This window comes from Prionailurus bengalensis, chromosome B4 (assembly GCF_016509475.1).
Source record: "Prionailurus bengalensis isolate Pbe53 chromosome B4, Fcat_Pben_1.1_paternal_pri, whole genome shotgun sequence".
NCBI lineage: Eukaryota > Metazoa > Chordata > Mammalia > Carnivora > Felidae > Prionailurus > Prionailurus bengalensis.
The window spans coordinates 81,913,546-81,920,099 of NC_057358.1; the positions used below are offsets into that span (position 1 = coordinate 81,913,546).

The following is a 6,554-nucleotide window of genomic DNA, read 5'->3' on the forward strand; positions in this document are numbered from 1 at the left end:
TCACGGTTCATGAGTTCAAGCCTTACATTGGGTTCTGTGCTGACAGCTCCGAGCCTGGAGCCTGCTTTGGATTCTGTGTCTCCCTCTCTCTCTGCCCCTCCCTCACTCGCGCTCTGTCTCTCTCTCTTAAAAATAAATAAAAATTAAAAAAAAAACTTTCCACTCCTGTAACTGGAGTGGAAATGAAACTCCAGAGGGATCTATTCTATAAACCACATTCTGAAGCCCAAGGTAAAGCAGAGTCCAGGGAAATGAAGCACAATGCAATCACTTCTAACATCAGATTACTGACAATCAAATAAAAGTGTCAAAATGTGCTTCTACTGGCCTGCTGGGCTACTTTTCACTATATAGCTATTGAAATATTATTTTTATGTTCTATTCCTCAGATTCAAGGTTTGTGATTTATTAATACAGACTCATTATATATCTGAAGACAGTGATGAAAAATCATTCTGCAATAACATTCATTCTACTAGGATTGACAGATAACCCACTACTACAGGTTTTTCTTTCAGTATTTCTGTTTTTCACCTACATTTTCACTGTTGCTGGAAATCTAATCATTATTCTCCTCACTCTGGTTGACTCTCACCTCAAAACACCCATGTACTTTTTCCTTTGGAATTTTTCCATCTTAGAAATAATATTTACAACTGCCTGTGTTCCTAGATTCCTGTACAGCCTGACAACTGGGGACAAAAGTGTTACCTATAATGCTTGTGCCATCCAATTCTTTTTTGTCATCCTCATCGGAGCAACAGAATTTTTTCTTCTAACTGCATGTGCTATGATCACTATGTGGCCATCTGCAAACCCCTGCACTACAGTACCATCATGAGTGAAAGAGTATGCACCACGTTTGTCCTTTGCTGTTGGCTGATTGGGTTAATTGTCATACTCCCACCGCTTAGCCTGGGAGTAACTCTAATTTCAGTAGATTTCAGTAACTCTAATCTCATTTACCATTTTGGCTGTGATGCAGCTCCTCTTCTGAAGATTGTATGCTCAGACACCAATTTGTAGAGCAACTTATTTTAATCATGGCTGTGCTGACCCTCATAGTCACATTATTCTGTGTAATTATGTCCTACACATACATCATCAAGACTATTTTAAGACTCCCTTCAGCTCAGCAAAGAAAAAAGCCTTTCTTCCCTTGTTCTTCCCACATGATCGTAGTCTCCATCTTCCTATGGAAGCTGCATCTTCATCTATATCAGACCAGCAAAGGAAGGAGTTGCCATTAATAAGGTGGTGTCATTGCTCAAAACCTCAGTTATCCCATTGATAAACTCTTTCATTTACACACTACGGAATAAGCAAGTCAAACAAGCCTTCAAATACTCAATTAAAAAGATGACATTTCTTTCAAAGGATTAGAAAACTAAAAAGATTTTTTAAATTAAAAAAATAGGTATCTAATGTCACTTCTCACTTTATCCTGATTCCAAAACATTTGTGATCTATTCCCATAGATATTCCACAGGTTTTTGTTGATACAAATTTACTGTCTCCAAATTTTTTTGGTGTATATATTACCTTTTTCTAGGTCATAGTGTGTTTACAATACCCTGGAATCTGTTTGAACTTGAGTCTGTTGTTGGACACCAAGCAATGAGATAAAGTGGGGTGAGTCTTGAACAAGTTTAAATGACCTCAAAAGAGGTCATTACATGTTTTTCAGACAAGAAGAGATCAAACCCTTGAACAGGATAATAAGTGTCTGCTTCTCTGGGGCTTCAGTAAAATCTACTAACCTGTGCCCTCTAGTAACCCCGGGAGATTGTGAATTCAATTGCATCAAAATTAACTCATCCACAAGATTAGACTTGGTTGGGTTTCCAAAAGTTTCAATCCTGTAGTTACAGGAGATACAGGTTTTTGGGTTTTTTTTGTAGGGAAGTCATAGTTTCCTAACTCCTTTTTCATACCTTGAGATGGAAATTTAAAATCCTGAGATAATCACTTTTCTTTCTGCAAGGTCTCCAGATACTTCAAAATAAACAACCAAAGTTACAGTTCTTATATTCCTCATTTTCCACTAAAACATTCCATGATAGCAGCCACTTGGTAAAAGCAAGCCATAATGGCAGCCAACATTCAAGGGGTGACAAAACCCATCTACTTATAGGAAGACTGCAAAGTATTATGGATATTTCTACAAATCAACATTTAATGGGTGCTTGACTCATGTCTAAGCTAGATGGCAAGATCTTGTATGGTATCTCATCTCCTACCTTCCCTGCTATTCCTACCACCAACATTCACCCCAAATGATAATAAAATTCTATTAGGTAACAAAGAGTGCTACTCATTTTCATTGTTTTTTTTTTAAGTTTTTATTAAATTCCAGTTAGTTAACATACAGAGATCAACGGAACACAATAGAGAGTCCAGAAATAAACTCACACCTTAAGTAAATTAATCTATAACAAAAGAGGTAAGAATAAAGAAAAGACAGTCTCTTCAACAAATGGTGCTGGGAAAACTGAACAGCTACCTGTAAAAGAATGAAACTGGACCACTTTCTAAAACCATACACAAATATAAACTTAGAATGGATTAAAGACCTAAGTGTGAGAACTGAAACCATAAAAATCCTAGAAAAGAACACAGTGATTTCTCTAATATCATTGGTAGCAACATTTTTCTCCAGAAGTTTTTCATCTTTCCAAACTTTATTCTGTACCCATTAAACAATAACACCACATCACCCCTATATCCAGCCTCTGGCAACCACTGTTCTACTTTCTGTCTCCACCAATTTGACTATACTAGGTAGTTCATTTAAGTGGAATTATACAATAATTTACCTTATTTCACTTAGCATAATGTCTTTAATTTCATCCATGTTGTAGCATGTGTCAGAATTATATTACTTTTTAATGCTGAATAACATTTCCTTCATGTATATACTACATTTTCTTTATCCATTCATTTGTCAATAGACATTTTGGTGCTTCTATCTTGATTATAGTGAATAACACTGTTATGAGTATTGGTGTACAAATATTGATTTAATCTGCTGCTTTCAATTTTTTTAGGTATATACTGAGAAGTAGAATTGTTGGATCATATGGTAATTCCATGTTTAATTTTTTGAAGCATCTCTATAATGTTTTCCACAATGGTTGCACCATTTTACATTCCTACCAAAAAGTCACAAGACTTGCAATTTCTCCACTATTTTGTGGAGTTCATACGTAAAAGTGAATGTATGAGGGCAGTAGCATAAAGGCAGAAGAGTAAACATAGAAGTCACGCTTGTATGACTTGTGTATATATTGTATGTATATAATTATATGAAGTGATATATCTTCAAGTGAAGGTAAATTGTGATAGGTTTAATATGTATACTATAAAGAAACCAAGGATGCCTGGGTGGCTCAGCTGGTTGAGCATAGGACTTCGGCTCAGGTCATGATCTCACAGTTTGTGAGTTCGAGCCTGGACTGGGCTTGCTGCTGTCAGTACAGAGCCCACTTGGGATCTTCTGTTCCCCTCTCTCTCTGCCCCTTCCCCGCTCCCATTCATGCTCTCTCTCAAAAATAATAAAACATTTTTAAATAACTAAAAAAAATAAATCCAAAAATAACATAACACATGTTTATAACAAATAGGTTGACAAATGGAATCAAAGGGAATTAATCTCAAAGAAAGCACAAAATTAGAAAAAAGAAACAAAGAAAAAGTACTAATAAGAAACAAATAGTAAATTATATTTAATTCCAAGCATATCAACAATCATATCAAATGTAAATTCTGTCAACATCAAACTTCAAAGGCAGAAATTGTCACAATGGGACATCATCATGCCTCCAAACCAGATACCGACCCCCAGCAACGGGCTGCCTTTGGCTCCTCCAGCATGCAGCCAGCAAAGATTTATTGACCAATTGGTATGTCCCAGGCACTGAGCTCTCTCTGGTGAGTAACAAAAGCAGACCCAGAACTGTTTGCACTTGAACCAAAAATGTAAAATTACACCTGTGATGAGTCACTGCAAACAAGGTGATCTCGCTGACGTCGGGGAAGTCTGGCTTCTGGAGTCTGACACCTGCTCTGCTACAGCTCCCTCAGCATGTTCATCGGAGCAGCCAGCGATGAGGCCAAGAGGCAAATCTCTGCTGTGACACAGCCTCAGGTCCCATCTCCTCCACAGGGAATAAGCTCCTCCTCCAGCTCATCTCTGACCTCAATGTCATGGCCAACAGCTTCTCCATCTCTTACAAGACACTTGCCTCTTTGTGCTGCCAAAGAAGGGCAGGCCCAGGGCCGGGGGAGGATGCCCCACTCCCCACCTCTGACCCCAAGCCAAGACTCCCACTGAGGAGAAACTGAAAGTCCTCATCTGAGACCCAGGGAGCTCCAGGGGAGCCCCAAGGCACCCCATGTCCCCTGCCCAAAGCAGTGCGGATAGATAGGCACCTTGCAGAGCAACTTTTGAACCAGCAACCTGGTGGTGACTGCCAACAGCACAGTCCATGGTTCGGCGCCCAGGGGAGGGCCTCACTTCTCTGTCAGTCTCATTGGTGCTGACAAAACTGGAGGCCTGAACATGCCCTCAGCACTCACTGACACTCCCCTCAAGTTTTGCCTGCCCTGCAAGCAGTGCCCCCGGCATGAAGAAAGGAGCCAGTTATCTGACTATGGGCCAGGTGGAAGAGAACAGAGGTCCTATCCTTCCTCCAGAGAACTTCATGGCTCTCTACTGATCGATCCAACCAGGCCCAGATCCTCACCAACCTCAGCAAGAAAAAGTGCCTCTGGGGGCGCCTGGGTGGCGCAGTCGGTTGAGCGTCCGACTTCAGCCAGGTCACGATCTCATGGTCCGTGAGTTCGAGCCCCGCGTCGGGCTCTGGGCTGATGGCTCAGAGCCTGGAGCCTGTTTCCCATTCTGTGTCTCCCTCTCTCTCTGCCCCTCCCCCGTTCATGCTCTGTCTCTCTCTGTCCCAAAAATAAATAAATGTTGAAAAAAAATTTTAAAAAAAAAAAAAAAAAAAAAAAAGAAAAAGTGCCTCTGCCAGCCTGTTCCGGCTGCTGGGTCCCAGGCCTGAAACCCAGGCCAGTCCCCCAGACCCTAGTGCTGGGGACTCCTTTCTTATCCAAATAAATGCTTGACTGAAAGAAAGAAAGAAAGAAAGAAAGAAAGAAAGAAAGAAATTGTCACATTGGGAGGAAAAAAACGAGGCAACTCTTGGCTGTCTAAAGAAAACTAACTTTTAAAATAAAGGCAGAAATGGGGGGGTTAAAAATGGGAAAATATATACAATGATAACACTAATCAAAAAAAGTTGGAGTGGCTATATTAACATCAATGTAGATTAAAGCAAAGAATATTAATTAGGATAAAAGCGTAGGTTTTTTTCAATGACAAAGGGGTTTATTCTTCAAGAAACAACTACCCTAAAAACTTATGCATATAATGAAGAGCCTCAGGGCGCCTGGGTGCATCAGTCATCAGTCGATTAAGCCTCCCACTTCAGCTCAGGTCATGATCTCATGGTTCACAAGTTCAAGCCCTGAGTGGGGTTCTGTGCTGACAGCTCAGAGCCTGGTGCCTGCTTCGGATTCTGTCTCCCTCTCTCTCTCTGCCCCTTCCCCACTCGTGCTCTGTCTCTCTCTCTCTCTCAAAAAAAAAAATAAATAAGTAAATAAATAAACATTGAAAAACATTTTTAATAAATAAAGAGCTTCAAAAATACATGACACAAAAGCTGATAAAACTGCCAGGCAAGAAGGAAAAAACCAGAATTATAGTAATAAATGTCAGCACACATGTCTCAATAATTAGCTGAATCATAACCCAGAAATTCATTAAGTATACAGAAGTCTTAGCTCCATCAACATGATCTGTCATCTATAGAACACCCTAAGAACAAAAAGAGTAGAACTGTTTTAAAATTCCCAGGTAATATTTATCAAGTTAGACAATATTTTGGGCTCTAAAACAAGCCTCATTAAATTTTAAATGATTCAAATGATACAAAGTATATTATCTGGCCAAATGGAATTAAATAAGAAATCAGTAACAAATTTTCCTGAGAAACACCCTTAACTGGAAAACGAATATCAAAATTTGTGGGATGCACCTAAAGCACTATTTGTCGGGGAAATTAATGGCTCTATAGCAACAATAGTGATTAAAATCATTGTAATGTGTATCATTGGCCATAATCTTAGCCATAGCTGTACAGAATTTCATCCAGGCACTTTGCCTCCTGTATAAAATTGAGGTTCAGTTGCTGTGGATATGGGAAGAAAAATACCAGACCGGATATCTCCAGTCTCTGCCACAACCCATCAGGATGTTCTTCAAAAACTCTAAATATAGAGAGAGATCTCCTTTCTCCCCAGCCTATCCCCCGTGCCAGGGAAGATTTTGAATCGCTCTCTGCCAACCATGGGATGACGAAAGTGTGATCTGATGTGGCTAGTCAGTGTGACAAACCTCAGCAGAGGAGCAATGGGTGGATCGAGTACAGGGACAGCAAAGACACCTGCTTCCGTGGGGACAGGAAGAACACACCTCTGTTCCATCATGTGACACC

At 39.9% G+C, this 6,554-nt stretch overlaps 1 pseudogene; it reads left to right on the top strand.

Moving 5' to 3' along the window:
• Positions 1-442: 442 nt before the first annotated feature.
• Positions 443-1,386, top strand: LOC122473103 (annotated as a pseudogene).
• The last annotated feature ends 5,168 nt before the right edge of the window (positions 1,387-6,554 follow it).